The 20,484-nt window shown below is 40.2% G+C and overlaps 1 protein-coding gene across 5 annotated transcripts in view; it reads left to right on the forward strand.

Moving 5' to 3' along the window:
• The window catches only part of LOC106041660 (pinopsin-like), a 102,756-nt gene that overhangs the window by 46,059 nt on the left and 36,213 nt on the right, over positions 1 to 20,484 (forward strand). The window lies entirely within an intron of this gene.

Consider the following 20,484-nt stretch of genomic DNA (forward strand, 5'->3'; position numbering starts at 1 on the left):
CCATTGTGCAAACATTTTTTCAATTTTGGTGCTACATTTCAGAGTAGTTCCACATTTTAACTTTGTCCTTCATTCTGGTGCTTGTGGTGTCATTTCAAATACAAGGAGGCACAAGAGGAGAAGCTTACTCATTAAGCTAGAATGGCTGCTATGAAAAAGTAGAGGTTTTTTTAAGAGCCGTGCTGTGTTTGTAATCCTCCTGAACAGGCTGTTTGAACTCTGAAATGTAAGTAAATAAAGGCATTGCTATGATTTTGGTAATGAAGTTCACTGGTCTTTTCTCCTCATTTCTTTTTCCTTTCTTCATCCTTTTCCCCTTCTTCTCCCCCCTGTCTCCTATTCCCCTGTTCTCCTATCTTCTCATCTCAGAATCACAGAATCACAGAATCGTCTAGGTTGGAAGAGACCTCCAAGATCATCTAGTCCAACCTCTGCCCTAACACTAACAAGACCTCCACTAAACCATATCACTAAGGGCTACATCTAAACGTCTTTTAAAGACCTTCAGGGATGTTGACTCAACCACTTCCCCGGGCAGCCTATTCCAATGCCTAACAACCCTTTCAGTAAAGAAGTTCTTCCTAATATCCAACCTAAACCTCCCCTGGCACAACTTTAGCCCATTCCCCCTCGTCCTGTCACCAGGCACGTGGGAGAATAGACCAACCCCCACCTCTCTACAGCCTCCTTTAAGGTACCTATAGAGAGCGATGAGGTCTCCCCTGAGCATCCTCTTCTCCAGGCTAAATAACCCCAGCTCCCCCAGCTGCTCCTTGTAAGACTTGTTCTCCAGACCCTGCACCAGCTTCGTTGCCCTACTCTGGACTCTCTCGAGCACCTCCATGTCTTTCTTGTAGCGAGGGGCCCAAAACTGAACACAGTACTCGAGGTGCGGCCTCACCAGAGATGAGTACAGGGGGACAATCACCTCCCTAGCCCTGCTGGCCACACTGCTTCTTATACAAGCCAGGATGCTGTTGGCCTTCTTGGCCACCTGAGCACACTGCTGGCTCATATTCAGCTGCCTATCAACCAGTACTCCCAGGTCCTTCTCGGCCAGGCAGCTTTCCAACCACTCATCTCCCAGCCTGTAGCACTGCTTGGGGTTGTTGCGCCCCAGGTGCAGGACCCGGCACTTCGCCTTGTTGAACTTCATGCAGTTGACCTCAGCCCATCGTCCAGCCTATCCAGATCCTCCTGCAGAGCCTTCCTTCCCTCGAGCAGATCGACACACGCACCTAACTTGGTGTCATCTGCAAACTTACCGAGGCTGCACTTGATCCCCTCATCTAGGTCATCAATAAAGATATTAAAGAGGACTGGCCCCAGCACTGAGCCCTGGGGGACTCCACTAGTAACCGGCCTCCAACTGGATTTGGCTCCATTCACCACAACTCTTTGGGCCCGGCCATCCAGCCAGTTTTTAACCCAACAAAGCGTACGCCAGTCCAAGCCACGAGCAGCCAGTTTCTTGAGGAGAATGTTGTGGGAAACAGTGTCAAAAGCCTTACTGAAGTCAAGGTAGATCACATCCACAGCCTTCCCCTCATCCACCAAGCGCGTCACTTTGTCATAGAAGGAGATCAGGTTTGTCAAGCAGGACCTACCTTTCATAAACCCATGCTGACTGGGCCTGATCGCCTGGTTGCCCTGCAAGTGCCGCGTGATGACATTCAAGATAATCTGCTCCATGAGCTTCCCTGGCACTGATGTCAAGCTAACAGGCCTATAGTTCCCCGGGTCTACCCTCCAGCCCTTCTTGTAATGGGCATCACATTTGCTAGCCTAATCTCCTTTTCCCTCCTTTCCTTTCCTGTTCATGTTAGGGCCAGTCACCAGAAAACTTGCTGATAAAAATTTCTATCCAAATTCATGCTCACATTAAGGTACAGCTATCTGATCAGGTTTGCTGACTAACTCTAACAGCACTGTATCTTTAACCCCTATATTTAGGTAACTTTTAGATTGCTCCTGAATAAAAACTGCAGCTGTATAAACTGATACTTAGATGCAGAGTGTGTGGTCTTACCAGCCAAAGGTTAGTTTGCTATCCACTAAACTGCCAATACACTCCTACATGACTCTAAACACTGCATAGAAATATTCAAATATTCTAAAGGGAAGCCATCATCTGATTTTAATTCGTAGAAGTCTTCTACTGTGCTCTTATGTCTGTCCCCTTAGGCTATGTGAGAACGTGTAGCAAATAGCTCAAATGAACCATTAGAGTGTGGTAATGAATTTTCTGTTTGGATACAAAATTTGGAATCTGGATTGGTTGGTTTTGGTTGCCATTGGTGCTGTGATATTCTTCTGGTATTCCTATAATTCACAGATCTGTGCTACTTGCTTAAATCACTTCTAAAATTGCTACCTGTATCAGAGTACCAACAACACAGAAATGTGCCTGCTACACTCCTCCCCTTCCATAAACTAGAAAAAATTTTGAGGGAGGAAAAATGTAATTTAGGACTAAAGTTCCCAAAACATCTATACTGATCAACTTCTGAGTGGTTACTTCAGTCTTTTTTGTACTGAAATTCTTTCTTTGTCATAATAATGTTCATTTACAAGCTCAGATCACCTTTGAACTGTCAAGATTCAAAAGCATGAGTATTATCAAAGCTCGGATGTGATGGGCTATTGCTGTCTTTCACTGTTTTCTTTCAAAGTGAGCATGCCCATCAGAAACCAGTAGTCTCCTGCTTTTCACTTTCCATAAGGCTTATTTCCATAAGCCAAAGGTAAAACTGAAATGCAGATTGCCAACTAATCAATTTTTGCAACTTTGCAAATTTTAGTTTTAATATATAATGTAGCCCGTTTAAATATCAACACCATAACTCAGTGTCAGTATACTTTATAATTGTGCTTCAACACTATGTGCATTGTGCTCTTTCTGCAGAGAGCTGACAAAAATTTATTTAAATATGGTGAAGTTAATCACTTTTTTTCAAATGCTTAACTCTCTACTAGAAATGCCAACAGGTCCCTAACAGAGCTATTAGTGCTATAAAACTGCCACCATCACTTAGGGAAGACCTAAGTGATGTTGGTGTCTCAATAGAAATCACTGACCTGCCTTAAAGCAAGCTTGGTGAACTTTGTTTCAGTGAAAAACACTGGGGGCCTGTTGCAAAGTCAGCGGCAAGTGTTCTGGAGGTATGCCCTTCTCGGATAAATGCTCTGTGCTATGGATGACTTTAACAATTGCCTGGCTTTTATAGTCTTATTTTCTGCCTAACTTCATGATCAAGGTAGTTACACAAAAACATCTTGAGGGGAAAAAAATATATTAGAAGAATTTTTTTTCCATTCTCTTCAGTAAGTGCCCACAAGATGAATTAACTGTGGCTATTACTTTCAGAGGAGAATTACTGGATTTCCATGTCAACAACATACAGGTAAACAAACAAAACAAACAAACAAAAAACATATTATTATTCTAGGAGCAAATATGTATATATAGACAGTGAAGTAAATAGGAAATCATGAGTGCCTCTTGAACATAAAGTGACAAATGTAATATCTGTTATTCTGAAAGACAAGTGCATTACAGAAGGGAGTTTAACTTAAAATTTCAGGAAAACCTTAGACACCAATAGCTGAAGTGTTCATAATCTCTAGCTTGTTTGTTTGTTTATTTATTTATTTATTTATTTATTTATTTATTTTAAGTAAGGCAAAGTCTACAACGAGACTGTACTCTTTATGCTAAATTCTGTATACTGTTCCCCTGTTGTTTCATGTGAGTATAAGGATGTTCTACCATCAACCTCCCGTTCTGCTCCCAACAGTGCCTAAAGCAGAAGATGTCTAGTGAGTGTGTGCACACCTGGCCAGTCTCTGTGGCTTATTCTCCCTGCATTCCCCAACATCCACTAACGTAATTATTTGGTCTAATATGTCCTACATTTTTACCTTAAATTGATCTAGGTTCTCTGATATATCTGCTACAAGTAATTCATGGATCTTCCCAGCATCTTTTGCAGTGAAAACTGATGCAAGGAATTCATGACACTTCTGTGAGAGAGCCTTCTCAACCCTTAGTACATCTTTTACACCTTATCACAGCCTCACCAGTTTTCTGTTTGTATTCCTGATAGATCCATTAACTGAAAATTTTCAACTGCTTCCTTTTTACAGATATCCCACTAAGTCGTGGTTGGGCCACAGCAACAAGGAGACAGAATTTATTTACTTTATAATTGTTATTCTTGGTCTCACCTAAACTCTAATCTAAATCTCTCCTCTTTTAGTTTAAAACCATTCTCCCTTGTCCAAGTCTTCTATGTCTGAGTAAGAAGTTGCTCTCCATCCTTTTTATAAGCCCCCTTTAAGTAATGAAAAGCTGCAATGAGGTCTCTGCTAAGCCTTCTCTTCTTCAGGCTGAACATCCCCAGTTCTCTCAGCCTTTCTTCATAGGAGAGGTTCTCCAGCCCTCTAATCATCCGCATGGCCCTCCTCTGGACCTTCTCTAACAAGTCCACATCCTTCTTGTGCTGGGGGCCCCAGACCTGGATGCAGTACTCCAAGTGGGGCCTCACAAGGGCAGAGTAGAGGGGGACAATCCCCTCCCTCATCCTGCTGGCCACTCCTCTGTTGATGCAGCCCAGGATGCAGTTGGCCTTCTGGGCTGCAAGTGTGAACTGCTGGCTCGTGTTAAGCTTTTTGTCCACCAGAACCCCCACGTCTTTCTCTGCAGCGTTGCTCTCAATGAGTTCTTCTCCCAGTCTGTGCTTGTGTCTGGGATTGCCCTGATCCAGGTGCAGCACCTTGCATTTAGACTTGTTGAACCTCATTAGGTTTATGAGGACCCATTTCTCAAGCTTGTCCTTTGGACAGCATCCTTTTGGATGGCATCCCTTCCTTCTGTTGTATCAACTGCATCACTCAGCTTGGTGTCATCTGCAAAGTTGTTGAGGGTGCACTCGATCCCACTATCTATATCATTGATAAAGATATTAAACAGTACTGGTCCCAAGACAGACCCCTGAGGGAGACCACTCATCACCGGCCTCCACCTAGGCATAGAGCCATTGACCACCACTCTCTGGGTGTGGCTTTCAGGCCAATTCCTTACCCACAGAATGGTCCACCCATCAAACCTGTATCTTCATTTTGGAGATCAGGAAGTCATGTGCGATCATGTCAAAGGCCTTACACAGAAGTCCAGGTAGATGACATCGGTCAGCCTTTCCTTGTCAACTGATGTATTCACTCCATCACAGAAGGCTACCAGATTGGTCAGGCATGATATACCCTTGGTGAAGCCATGCTGGCTGCCCTGGAAAATGAAATAGAAAAGCAGAGAAATTCAGTCCTTTGACTCCACCAGCTGCTATTTATTTTAATGTGTATCTGACAAAGCAAAATAAGCTCCAAGAATGCCTGATTTCTGAATACTGTAATCCAACAGCTATAACCCAAAATTTTGTGGAAAGAACTGACTGTCATATGTGACATTTGTTTTCAGTTAGCTAGAGAATACTTTATGACATGTTCATTATACTTTGTGATGCATATTTAAGTATTTCTGTTGCATTAGAAAACATTTCTTTCATTTTCTTTTCAAATGTTATGTCTAACATCAGAAAATAGAAAAGATTTGGCTTTATCTAGAGCTGAAAGTGTCATAAAGTGAAAGATAAGTATTTAAAAGCCAGTTTCACATCATTTTGGAATTTGGTAGGTGCTGTGTGTGATCTGTTCTTGCCCATGTCTTATTGTATATCGCAAGTCTATGGTAAAGACATACAGCTGCTGAATCTCACCTTTCTGTTAGCTGGGCATGGATAGACTCTGGTCACTGTTTATAGACATAACACTCCAAGACTTTTTTTTTTCTTTTTTTTTCTTTTTTTTTTTTTCCATGTCATATTTCTGCCCTCTGGATGCCTTACTCTATCTGATGCCTTCAGAACCCGTCCTATCAGTCACGTGTTTTTCTGAGGGTCTCTTGTTTCTCTTTGGGGGTGTCACAGCTTCAAAATCATGTGAAACCTCTGTTGAAGATTATGGATCTCTGCAAATAATGAAGCTTGCCTGTCTGAAAGTGTGAAAATCATTAGTGCTGATAATCACTCCCACACACCGTCTTCTAGATCTTTCCTGTGGGGTGATGGCTGGCTGCCCAAAGTGGACAGGATTTTCAGGTCTTAGAGAAGGTTTCTGGCAGTGTACATTTATCCAGACTGAGAGGTTTCATAGACCCGCTATCTTTCTCTTTTAATGGTCCCTGATATGAAGAACAATGCTACTTCATGGAGGTGATCATCAAAGTAGCGTTAGAGGGACAGTCAGAGTAGATGATCCCAGACTGAAGCTGTGATGGTTCTCCTACAAGTATACAAGTGCCATTAAGAAAGGCAGAGTTATAAAGACAGCGCCTGTAACATCAGACTAAGAAAAACGCTATGTAGGAATTTCTTGAAGAGGCTATATAATATGAGAATAGATGATAATTCCTCCATGTCTAATCACATATTCTTTATTTACCTATTCCCTGATATTTCTCATTTTTTTTTGTTATCTTCCCCTTGTAGCATCAAATCTTTGATCTATTATTAGATCTTCGACCCAGTACTATGAATATCTCACTGCAATGCAATGTTTTATTTTATTATTATTACAAGGAGGATTTTTTATATTTTTTTCTTTCCTTTTTTTTTTCTTTAAATAAATGTATTTATTCTTGGCAGATCTAAATAAACCACCCAAAGTACTTCATACACTTTGGTAATTTGGAGTAGCAACTGGAAATACAGTTTCTGAACATGTCAGGAACAATAACTAGTTCGTAGGAACTTCTCAGTGAATAATAAATCACAGAATCACAGAATGGCTGAGGTTGGAAGGGACCTCTGAAGATCATCTAGTCCAACCCCCCTGCCAAGCAGGATCACCTAAAGCACACTGCACAGGATGACATCCAGGTGGGCTTTGAGTATTTCCAGAGAAGGAGACTCAAAAACTCAAGAACTAAAACCTACTTCTCCATGTTTAGTATACCTTCACCATATTTATTAATATTAAAGAGTTTTGTTCTAAAAAAAAAAAAAACACCTACAAAACAAAACCCAACAAGACATTTGTGTCATTGACTCAGCTAACTTGGAATCATCTAAATTGTAGGCTTCTGTTTCCAGACTGTCTTCTGGGCTTCTATTACAATGAGGAGAGGGAGACAGACAGATAGACAAAAACAGTCTTCCAGGTGGTGGAAGTCCTGTGTCAGGCCTGTCTAAGCCTGTGTGCCCAGAACTACATAAAGGGTTCCCACCTTCTGTTTCTTGTCAGGACTTATCCTGTTTAGTTAGCAAAAGTTAAGTGCCAACATCCACAGGACTACAAAACAAATGGAAATATGGCTTGAAAAATTCCAGTGCTCTCACCTCTTTGTGGGTTTGAGGCCATCTCTATACATATGAGTCTGACATACCTGGATATATCATCAGCTTGTACAAGCTGACCAGGCACTGAAAAATATTTGTAACGTACCATGTAACCCTAACTCTCCCAAAAAGCAAGTGCCTTCTGTCCCTGCTGCATGTGTATTTGCATCTCAGTGATGCCTGGAAAGCTGTAGGAATCATTTTGTATTTGAATATGTACCATATCTGGAGATATTCTGCCCTCCTCACCCATCTAATAGTAGGGGATTTGGGATGAGGATTAGAGAGTATTTATGCAAGGGCTTTAGTCTTGTTTAGTCCTGGATTGTTTTGTGTTTAATCACAGCGTTCCACAAGCAGAAATTTCTGTACTGTCAAAGACTGCCTTACAGGATAATGTATTGAACTCATGAAAGTGTAATAGTTTGGTTCTGCTTACCTTGTCTTTTCAGTAATCTAAAACAAATAAGAAACTTTACAACAGTTTAAGTAGATGTTTCATAATGGGAAGTCTTAAAATGATACACAGTTTATAGAGGACTGTCTGTAACTCGCAAGCTGCGGAAAAGGAATTTGTCTTCATTTTCTGTGAGCTAAGGTAAGGATGTTTATATACACACAGACTGGGTATAACTCACTAAGCTAATTTCCCCTTGCTTACCCACTCTAACATATCAGAGTGAGGGCTAGAGAGACTTACCTTCAGGCAACACAGTTCTGAGTACACAGTCCCCTGAGGAAAACAAAATATTTATTCGTACACCTGAACCTCAGTCCTACTGCTTAAAATTAGTTAATTTAGTTTAACAGTTTACTTGAATTTCTCCCTCCTACCTGTCTTTCTGTGCTGAAAAAGAGGACTATATGCTATAGGGTGATATTAAAATTCAGGAGAATTTTGGGACTCCTGCTACTGAGATGGATTGAGGAATTCCAGACTTTGCAGTTTTGTTTTGTTGGTGGTGGTTTTGTTGTTTCTCTGTGTGTGTGTTTTACTGAACACGACCATGCCAAATGCATAATAATTTGAGGAAAATGATCTGTCATGTATATGTGAGTATGGAGGAGAATGCCGGAGGCCAGTTTCAGTGTAATTGCTATATTTTTAAAGATGCCAATGAGAGGAGAACTTTGAAGCCACTTTGGATTTATATTCTGTGCACAGTCCACAGAATCTGAGAGCAAGGTCCAAGCACACATATTAGACTTATTTAAATATAAATAGATGCATGTCAAAAGCATACCCACACGTCCTTAATGCCCCCTTGCTTTCTTTTATATGTCAGTAGAAATTTTCGGGGGATTGGGAAGTGGTGCCTCAGTAAATACTGGAAAACTTGACCTCTCCCCAGGAATAGAGGTAATTTTGATTAGATGCTGAAAGACTGCTGATGTTTGAGTGATTTTAGTGTCTAATTTCACTGCAAGGATATCAGCTACTGATACAGAAGAATGGAAAGTTGAAGTTCTCCCCCACGTGTGATAGCCTTGGTGTAAAGTAGTGTTAAATGTGAGTGAGAACTTTATATATGCAAGCAAAATTGGATCTGGAGGAATTCCCAAGCTCCATTTTGTGGGAAAATAATATCCCAAACTTTTTTTTTTTTCATTCACACCCTAGTTTCAGAGAAAATATTTTTTTATTATTTAGGGTAGAAAAGGCTGTTGTTTATCCTATTCAAGAGGTGAACAAAACATTGCGTCATACTTGTGTCATATCTTTCTTCTCTAATCTTGGAAGACTCCTGTGTAAGATTTTTCACACAATTATGGGCATATGTGTGTTTGTGTGTGCACCTTATGTAGTATATAATGTATAGTGTATCTGTTTATATAGCATACAGTGTATATAAACATGCAAATTCTATATATTGTTTATAATATGTACATATTTTTATATATATACAAATATATATATTCAGTCATACATACACTGACTTTTTCAGTGAGAAGGGATGGGTCATAAACCAAACTGCAAACATACCTGAAGGGTGTGGAGAAGGTTTCAATGTGTTCTGATTCCAACTAAATAAGTTTTCTGATCTCGGTTGACATTTGCTCTGACTCTTACATTTATTATTCTTGCAAAATATAAAACACAGCCTGTTATTTCCTGCTTTAGTTATATCAGTGTTCTAGTCTTTCAAAGTATTATTTTGGGTCAGCTATGATTGAAAACACTTTTTCTTTAGATACAGACCAATATGCACTCCATTTCCTATGTAGATAGTAACACTTTATTGCTTAGCATCATGTAGTAATTTTGAAACACGGAAAGAAATTTTCCACCTGTCAGTTCATCTATTTTTGAAGAGTTCAACTATATTTGTGATTTTACAGATATACATTCTGCAGACAGAATTATGTTTTCATTTTTCCATTCCCTTAATTTCAGCTGGGCTGTTAGATTCATCAAAGCCATGGCAAAAGTTATTAAAAACACATAGAAGTTGGTTATTGGAAGAGTAAATCTCTTACAGGTATAATTTGTTGGCAAACTATTTTTAAAACAGGAACCTTCAACTGAATTACTGGCTTGATTTTCTGAAAGTGGTCTCGGCAACTTCCATGGATTTGCTCAAGCCTTGTAGTTCTTTCTACCAGGTGCCCAATAGTGGCAGTCTGGGTGCTAAGTGTCACTTCAGGAAGTATTCTGGCTTGTGGTCATCGACATATGCACCAGAAACACCTTTTCTCCTTCAGACAGGTATAGATAGAATCACAGAATCATTTAGTTTAGAAAAGATCTTTAAGATCATCAAGTCTAACCATCACTTAACACTACCAAGTCCACCAATAAACCCAAAGCACTACATCGACACATCGCTTAAATATATCCAGATAACTGCAAAAATCCCTATGGCTTGGGATTGACTTTAAGCTACTTTAAATGAAAAGACCAGAAAAAACAACAACCGGTATTTGCTATCAGAATGGGCCCTGTGACATTCGGTTCTTCCAGGGCTCTGAACTTTTAATGCTGACCCATACAGATGGGACATTGCACCTTTCACAACTCCCTGGACCAGAGTCAGCTTTGACTTGACAGTTTGTCAGGTCAAAGTAGGTGTCTTCCTTGAGTAAGGAGGATTCATCCCCTCTGTAGGGAATGCTGGAAGCAGAGTAACATATCCTGCCTTTAAAGCTTTGAAGTTCCTTTAAGCCTTTACCATCCATAGGATATAATCTGGTTTTAAACTAATTCAGGCCAACATATTCTCATTGAGCCCACTGATAGGGATGTCAGTGTGAGTCAAGGCCAGTTAAAATACACTCACTAGAACTGGGCTTAGAAAAGCAATCAAATGCAAGAAAGTAATACACTTTGTGATTGCTATCAGTTTGTACAAATTAGACTTGATCACTTCAAGGGAATGGCTTTCTATCTATTACTGTCTAGGGACTTTGTATAAATAGGGTAAGGCATGTTAGACACACAAAGACTCAATAACCTTAATATTTTATAGCAAACAGTTTCTTTTGATCATTTTTTTCATAGAATATTAATTATATTTTAAAGAACTTTGAACAAAACCATTTTTTTCAACTGTCTCCAGATAGCAAACACAACTCACTGCCCTTTCAGTTTTCATTTTCCACATATCTTATTTTCTATACATCTTTGATTTGTTTCAGGCAGATAGGTGCCATGGAGGTGACACTGCAAATATCAGAGATAGCAGCTCTGTGCAGTGGCACCGTTACTGAAGGACATAGACACAAATAACATTTTTTAGAAGTGTATATCACCACAAATAATTTATCTGCTTAAATGAGCAGCCAGGGCTGGTGGCATTTCATCTTCATTTCACCTCAGAAGGATTATATATATATTTTTTTTCTTTATAGAGTACAGAGACTCAGTATTACTTTACTTGTTGCTGTGGTGCCTTCAGACCATTCAATGAATCAGTCACTATGCATGAGCCAGTGTCTTCTGAGGGCTGAGTTGTTTGGTGTGGGATTCTCAAAGCGTGCTGGAGGCATACAACATCTCCTGGCCCTGTACTTCCCTTACAAGGAACAGCGCCAGATGACAAAGGCAGTTGCTCAGGTCTGTCCGGCCAGGCTGCTGCATGGGTAGACACACTTTGCCCATGCTCCAGGTTGGTTGGGCATAAGGCAGCTCTAAAACTCATGAATCTGCATTAACCCATTGTGGAGCCCAGTGCATAGGCTGGTAACTGGGAACCTGAGCTTGATAGTCACAGCTGAGTGAAGTGTGTTCTCAGCTTTTGCACTGGAATTGGCTTCAGTCCTGCCAACTCGGTGCATGGGAAGCCCAAGCTCATGCTTTTGTAGCCATCGTCCTTGCTGGGTAAGGCTCTAGAGGGAAAAGAGGTATGCTCCACTTGGGGAACACATAAGTGTCTAACGTACTTCTTTTTCTAAAACAAGACTGTCACACAAATAAAATGATAGCCATGTGTAATACACCTTTAATTTTCTTATCCACATTGATGTTAGAAAATCCATTGTGAGGAAAGGGCAGGATAAAATATGAGTCATATATGATAGAAGTGACACCATGGGATGCTTGTTTGTGTGTATGTGAATGTGTTCACTGTGTAAGTCAAATTGCTGTTAAAAGCCCGTTAGCTAGCACAGTGAAATAATTCCTGCAACTAAGAGGATTATAGTGGTTCTTAAGTCCACAACAGAACTTCACTGATATTAGCAGCAATGGCTTTTATGCTTCAAGGGCAGTGAATGAAGTCCTAAGTTTTGTATTTAAAACATATCTTCACCTTGAGGCATTAAGATGACTACTCATTAACAAAAATTCCCAGTAAAGCCAGAGTTCAGCTGATAAAATATCCGTTCTATGGACTTCAATTTTTAGTCTTGACAGTGACATTAAAATAATTAACTGCAAAGCCCCTTGTGTGTTTTTATGGCTTCCTCCCTCTGTATTTGTTTGTATTAACTCATTATGTGGCCCCAACTGAGCAAAGTGCTCAGATGTATGCTTAAATCTCACTTCACTAGTGAACATGTGAGTGCAAATGCTTTGTAGAGTCAGGGCCCATTGGACAGTAAGATGACCTAAAGCAGATGTTTCTGTTTAGTCCCTGTTTCCACAGAGACTATGCATCTCACTCTTGTTTTGGACTTAGACACCTAAATGCTAATAAAGAAGTCATCGATTTTAATCCAGTGAGATCTGCTTTCTCATGATTGTCATTCTTAAATAACAATCAAAGTATTTAATCTATCTTAGTATTAAACCATAAAGTTCTAGAGTAGCCCACACTGAGAAGCAGATTTCTTGGAGATTCTCTTTCCTACATGTTTTTGGAGCTTTGATGCCTTTTTTTTTCTTTCTTTTTTCTTTTTTTTTCCCCTCCTTGTTTTTGCTTGAGGAAAGAATCCATGAAGATGGAAGAGGAGGAAGCTCATCAGCACTGACATTTGAGTCACTGCTTAGTTTGAGACATTCCTGGAGCTCGTGGAGGGTTATTCATACCAATATACAAAGAGAATTTTTAGTTTCCTTGTTAGAAAAAAAAAACAGAGAAGATGGTCTTACTTGATTGGTTTGTAAAGGAAGAAGAATGGTCTTTTTCCAGCTTTTTCCTCTACAACATCTCTTGCATTAAAATGTCTAGTTCCCTTCTGTTCATTTCAAGAAACTGTAGTAGGCTAAATGTTCAAAGATTGGCAGACTTCCCTCAGATGATTATGAATATTTAATTTGTCTCTGGTTTTGGTAGTACCGTTGAATATTTGATTATGTCAAAACAAGCACTCATAACTGACACATAAGAAGTCTGGCAACAAACACTGCTGCTCATAAATAGCCTTCTCTTTACAGTGCAGTTTTGGAGGAGTAAAGAAAACACAGTTATTTGCATGTAAAATGTACAGAGGCAGCTCCAGGAAAAATGTATCAGCCGTGATAAATAAACAAAGGACTTTGCACACGTTTCCATGTTACTTGTTTGGAGTGGGCTAGCTAAAGGATGATTAGAGCATCAACTACTTAGATTCAGAGTGTATGACTTTTATTATCTTCTACTTTAATAAATAGTTGGGGAAAGAGAAATTGATCTTGAAGGACAACATGAATAAACAACTCCTTTTGATTTTTAGTATGTTATGATATACATTTTCCTTCCTTGAAATGACTATGGATGCTGGGTTCTTACTATACAGTCTTTCTACCTTGTAGTTAGATGAATGGTGTGTCATATATTCTTCATAACCTTTCAAGATGTTCACAACTGAAAATGTCTGGGAGCTGTTAGAATACACAAGAAAGGCTTTATTAGAGAAAGAACATTACTGCAGTACGTAAGGAGTACAGACTAGGGTAAATGCAAAAAGAAAACACAGGAGAATTCATGAAAACAATCAGGCTTGATCTCCGTCACTAAAGTTTCCTCTTAATAACAGCTAACTTTAACCTAATTTCCTTATTTTGTGTCTGAAATAAAACAAAACAAACCTCAGTTTGTTTCTAGATAATGGGAATATGCACAGTTGTACATGTTAGTGCCTTACAGGGGTGACATATATATACCTCTAGCATTTGGGGCCTTGCAGTTGCTTTTAAGATGCAGCAAAACAGCCCCTGTGTACACCCATTGCTCAGGTCTTTCCTGGTGCCAATGGCCTCCTCTGAGCATACGAAGTACTCCCTTGGCCCCACAATTCATGGCCAACTAAATCCACATGGAGCTGAGCAGGACTTGCGATAACCATATTGTTCCTTCCCATGCTATTGTTCTGTAACATTAACAGTGTCAATGCAATGACTGATCTGAGGCTGTTCTCTGAGGTTCATGGAGGAGTGCCCACCACAGAGACCTTTGGGGTCCTTTTCTTAAACCTCCAATGTAACGGATGCTCCACAGTTACATCAAAAGCTGTTAGCATCTCTTGTTGCTAACCCCTTCCATCTCCTACTATGAGCTTCCCTTTTTAGCGGTTCATGACCCCTCCAGACTTTGACAAGTGCCGCTGAAATTTTCCTTGCTCTGCACAGATCTGCCAGTTTCTTCTTTTCCAGCGCATGAAATAGTGCTTCATCCCATCACTTGGTGAGCAATATATCTGCTATTTCTTGTCAGCTGGGAGAGGAGGGGATTCAGCTTTTGAGGTCAACTAAGTAATGTGTCACTCAGGTCGCCTCTGAGCACATTTCTGCTGTTGCCTTCCTCCTCACTGAATGCCCCTGTGGCTTCTCCCGTGCTCTGTGACCTATCACATCTAATGTATCTGCTCAGCAGACTGCCATAGTCATCTAACCGTGGTGTCTTGCATGTCAGATTGAGTGGAAAAAGAGGGTGAAAGAGAGCATTGGATATATATGCGATATTCACTTTTACTACAGGGCAAAACAAGATGAGAGCTAATGGTGCCAGTCTTATGCTTAGTGCCTGAGATTAGACAAGCTTGACTGTTGCTACCTGAGGCTGATTTCTGAAAAAACAAAACACTTCTGCTACTTCTCAGAATTAAACTAGAGGAGACATATCATTTTCTCATTAAAAAAGAACCTCCCCCGGAAAAGAAAACAAAACAAAACAAAACAAAACAAAACAAAAAAAAAACACTTTATTTTCCTTAAATGTAATGCCTTCCCTACATCAGAACAGGTCTCTCAAGTTTGCGGGAAATGTCGTTGTCCCAGAAAACACAGTTGAATTTACAGCAAATATATGTGTTTTCCAGCCAACCCAAGTACATACCTTTTGACCCCAATGGTCCAGTATTCCTTGTATGATTTTAAGATGTATTTTAGATTTCCTACGTATTTCAAAACTTTATTATATACACCCTATATCTTCACATTTACATTGGGCTTTACATATTCTAGCACATTATCTTAATCTACTTTTTGATTATCATCCTCCAATGTTCTATCATGTGTCTGTCCAGACACTAAGCATTTCTGGGAGGCACTTCCATTTGACTATTGAAAATAGAATGTAACAATTGTGTTAAATTGTCCAATGCTTTCAAAATAAGAAATAGAATCATTTTAATGTTAAATTGCCTGCTGCTTTTTCATCTGCAAAACTGTAATTTTTCTGTAGCTGTATTTTGCTTGAGGCCTTCCAGCACCTATAAACAGAACTTTTAAAGGTAACATCTTTTAAGGCAGGCTGCAAAGCTGCAAAGTGACAATGAAACCAAAAGTGTGTATATGCTTTTGAAAACAAAACTCCAGGGCCACTTCTACAGAGTAGTCTAAAACTTGTTGAAATCCTCTTGCATCTCATGTTTTATTAACGTATTCCAGAATTACCAGGGTGATATCACAATGTGGTGGGTTGACCTTGGCTGGTCACCAGGTGCCTACCCATCCATTTGTTCACTCCCCCCTCCTCAGCAGGACAGGGACAGAGAGTAAGATGAAAAAAGATGTGGGTCAAGATAAGGACAGGGAGATCACTCACCAGTTACCATGACAAGCAAAACGCATTCACAGAATCACAGAATCATCTAGGTTGGAAGAGACCTCCCAGATCACCCAGTCCAACCTCTGACCTAACGCTAACAAGTCCTTCACTAAACCATATCACTAAGCTCTAAATCTAAATGTCTTTTAAAGACCTCCAGGGATGGTGACTCAACCACCTCCCTGGGCAGCCCATTCCAGTGCCTAACAACCCTTTCAGTAAAGAAGTTCTTCCTAATATCCAACCTAAACCTCCCCTGGCACAACTTTAGCCCATTCCCCCTCATCCTGTCACCAGGCATGTGGGAGAATAGACCAACCCCCACCTCGCTACAGCCTCCCTTAATGTATCTATAGAGTGCGATAAGGCCGCCCCTGAGCCCCCTCAACTTGAAGAAAATGAATTTAATTTATTGCCACTTAATTACAGAGTAGGATAGTGACAAATAAAAACAGAATTAAAAAAAAAAAAACTTTCCCCCTTTCCTTATTCCCAGACTCAACTTCACTCCTGATCCTTCTACCTCCTCCCCCTGAGAGGTGCAGGGGAATGGGAAATGGGGGCTGCATTCAGTGCATAAGGTTTCATCTCTGCCATTCCTTCATCCTCATTTCCTTCCCCTTCCCATGGGTCCCTTCCACAGGATGCTGTCCTTCACAGACTGCTCCAACATAGGTCCTTCCCATGGGCTGCAGTTCTTCAAGAACTGCTCCATCATGTGTCTGTACAGGCTGCAGGGGAAATTCTGCTGCATGCATAGAGCACCTCCTGCCCTCCTGCTGCATTGACCTTAGTGTCTGTGGAGTTGTTTCTCTCATGTTTTCTCAATCCTCTCTCCCACAGCTGCTGCAAAGCAGTTTTTACCCCTTTTAAAATACGTTATCACAGAACATCAATGATGGGGTCAGATTTGGCCAGTGTCAGGTTCCTTTTGGAGCCAGCTGGAACTGTCTCTGATGGGGGCAGCCTCTTCTCTCTTCTTACAGAGACCACCCATGCAGCCCTCTGTCCACCACCAAAACATTTCGACATAAACCAAATACACATAAACACCCTGAGACTCTGCTGCTTGCCTTTACACCATCAAAACAGCTATGTATGGGCTGAAGTAGCTTAAAGAGATAGAAGAAAATAGCTTAAAGGGACACAAGAGAAGAGAAAGAGACAGATGCTTTGGTACTAGAGAAAGAGCACTGAACTTTCGAGTCTCATGTGTAAACATGAGACCAAGGCAATATAGAATGAAACAGTTAGTAGAAGACTTGTGCCCAGAACACCGTGAAAAAGTAAGATTACTGACACTTGGGAAGCAGATGAGTTACCTAAATGAAATATAAAATACATTTAGCAGCTACAGCAGCTCTGGGCATCAAACAAAAAACTGAAAGAAGCATCAAATACATTTGGGATTCATCACAAAGGATGTGATCTTATCATATTTGTCTGCTCTGGAAAGCTGGGACACCCAGGTCATTTGGGATCAAGAGCCATTACGGAAGGACATATACTATGTTCCTTCCTCACTGTTTTTGTTGTTGTTGTTTGTTTGTTTGTTTTGCTATCTGCAGTTCCATACTTTCAATCTTTTCTCTGCAACAGTGAGAATGGAAATATACTTTTGAAAATAACTATACTTTCAAAAAAAGCCTGAAATTCTAACTTGCTCATCCCAGGAACTGGACTGTAAGTAAATCATATTATAGAATTATAATATGAGGTACATGAAAATCAGAATGATTGTATACCTTGGTGTAAACATGGAAGTGAAAGATTCCATGAGCATGACAGCTAACTAAATTTGCTTTCCAATGGGTTTGTCTCACGACAAATGAGTTTTTAAACTCAATTATAGAAGACTGCAGCAGAAGGTCATCTTTCATAGACCCTAGGGACACATGAATGTCCTGTTTTAGGAACAGCTGTGATCAGAGATTTCTCATTTTTAATGATCAGAAAAGGAAAATTAGAGGAAAACAAGCAAACAAACAAACAGCAGTGCTAAAATTAAACCTGAATTAGAGTAGATTTTCTGGTGTCTAACGAGTTCATCTCACATTACATTTTTCTTCTTAATGGGAACATCAGCGAGGATCCTTCTTCTCTAGTGACGTGAAGAATTCAGTATCAAAAACACTAAGTCAACCTCCTAAGTTTCAGAACATCACTCAAATTTGTAAGGAAGATATTGGAACCAACAGACAGACTTATTAAAACAGACACAGTGATGATATAGGCTTCCCTTCTTAACGAAATGAATTAAAGATGTAAAAACAGAAGGATGTATAACAAAATTCTTGCACAATCTTTTCACATTTACACTTCTTTCCTTCCCTTATTTCTCATCTGTAGTTCATCTGTGCACAGAGTAAACTCTTGCAAACTCTTTAGGACAGAGATCTTATCTAAACAAAGAGGGAAAATGTGCTGACCGGTGCTACTGCCTTTATTGAAGATCTTTACTGAGCTAGGACTTCGCATTCCTGGGTTAATTGTAAGCTTGCAACATAGCTGAAGCCAGCAAGAGATCCTGTATTCTGCAGACAAAATTGCCATTAGTCACGAGAAATTTAGCTCAAGTAAGCAGGACAGGATTGGGCCATTATCTATTATCAATCCTCTTGTCAAGCTAAAGTAATTATGAGATACAAGTTCTTTTCTTGAAAAAAAAAAAGTCTCCAATGTTTTCAGAACGGACAAATTATATTTTGCAATTTATTATTATTTTTTCTAATCCATTGGAGACTACACAGAAAAAAAATACTTGATAATTTTTGGTAAACTAAGTCTGTGTGCATTTTGTTTACTTCCAACACGAAAATTTCTACTGAAATTCCAGGTAGAACCAATCACTCCAGAAGACTAGAATCATAGTTAACTAAAACCAAGTGTTACCATATCACTTTGTCTTCTATATATACTAACACAGGTACTATATATGTTTTATACTCACAGTCTAATACATAATCAAATATGTTATTAAAAAATACCCACATCACAAAGAGGTAGGTAAAGCTTCCAGTATTCACACTATATTAACATGTGAAAGTTGCACACCTGGCCACAAGAGATGACATTAGACTCAAGTAATTAGTGGCTTCCTCTTTTTCCTTTCTCCCTTCCCCCTTCCCTTCCCCCTTCCCTTCCCCCTTCCCTTCCCCCTTCCCTTCCCTTCCCCCTTCCCTTCCCTTCCCTTCCCCCTTCCCTTCCCCCTTCCCTTCCCTTCCCCCTTCCCTTCCCTTCCCTTCCCCCCCTTCCCTTCCCCCTTCCCTTCCCTTCCCTTCCCTTCCCTTCCCTTCCCTTCCCTTCCCTTCCCTTCCCTTCCCTTCCCTTCCCTTCCCTTCCCTTCCCTTCCCTTCCCTTCCCTTCCCTTCCCTTCCCTTCCCTTCCCCCTTCCCTTCCCTTCCCTTCCCTTCCCTTCCCTTCCCTTCCCTTCCCTTCCCTTCCCTTCCCTTCCCTTCCCTTCCCTTCCCTTCCCTTCCCTTCCCTTCCCTTCCCTTCCCTTCCCTTCCCTTCCCTTCCCTTCCCTTCCCTTCCTTTTTGTTTTCTTTTTTTAAGATTTGCTTGCATTTCATTTCAAGGAGCTGCATTTTTGCTTATTTTGTAGTTTGTAGTTTTACCTGCACTTAGTTCCCTTGGGTGCAGTTTATTCTCAAGAACTGCACTTTGAGGCAAAGAGACCTTAAAGTGGATATAAATAACATCTGGCTGAGTACAAGACTCGATTGATTTATTTTAAACATTTGAATACTTCCTGAAATCCTGCTGGCTCATCTGGATTTGCTAAACACATGCTGGGGGGAAGTTATGGAATTAACCATAACCTTTGGAGACCAGTTTGCTGAGGCTCTATCTAGAGCTGTTGGAGAGAGACTGGAACCAAAATTAGCTTCCTTGAAGAGTTTGTCTTTCTCTGCTGGCTGCAAAGATGTTTAGGAAGACCAGCCAGTGTTCAGTAGTAGTCTGCAGGGAAATGTATTTACACCAGGGGTTAAAAATAACATCTAGACATTAATGTTTAACCTCCATCTTAGGACTCTAGACTCCAAAAGGACATGATGCATTAGTCCAGAACAGACCAAAGAAGAAAACATTTTGAAGTGCAGAGAGGCTTTCAATACTTCCTCATCAAGGCTGGATGTGTCCAGCTATAACCAGACTATAACTATTGGTAAATTCATGACAGCAAGATGGGCTACTGTACCATTGCATTGAAACAGATCATTTAAGTCTGTGCTTCCTGTTTACCCAGTTCCTTTCCGTTTCCCCAAAACAACACGATAACCGAACTAAGTCAATATTTGGAATGCTTAATTTATTCATTTTTAAGAGCACACACACAAAAACAAACAAAACAAAACAAACAAACAAAAAACCACTATTCTGATGATTAGCAGGAGTGAGGCTTATTTATCAAAATGGTGAACTACCTGCAAAAGATGATCTATAAAGAATGAATCCTACCACTTGAAAGTTCATAAAGTCTTGTTTGGAAGGCTTCTCTAGTGCTACACTCTTCATGTGACCATTGCCAACATTACAGTGGGCCAAACAAGGCTTTGTCTACTCAAGCCTTGACAACGTCCAAGGCAAAGGTACTGAGCATTAGCACAATCGTAACGTTGCTCTGCTGTTTCCACAACCCAAACAGAAAATGCTTCTGTTGGTTCTCATGTGTTTCATAA

The sequence above is a fragment of the Anser cygnoides genome, chromosome 1, assembly GCF_040182565.1.
Source record: "Anser cygnoides isolate HZ-2024a breed goose chromosome 1, Taihu_goose_T2T_genome, whole genome shotgun sequence".
Classification (NCBI taxonomy): Eukaryota; Metazoa; Chordata; class Aves; order Anseriformes; family Anatidae; genus Anser; species Anser cygnoides.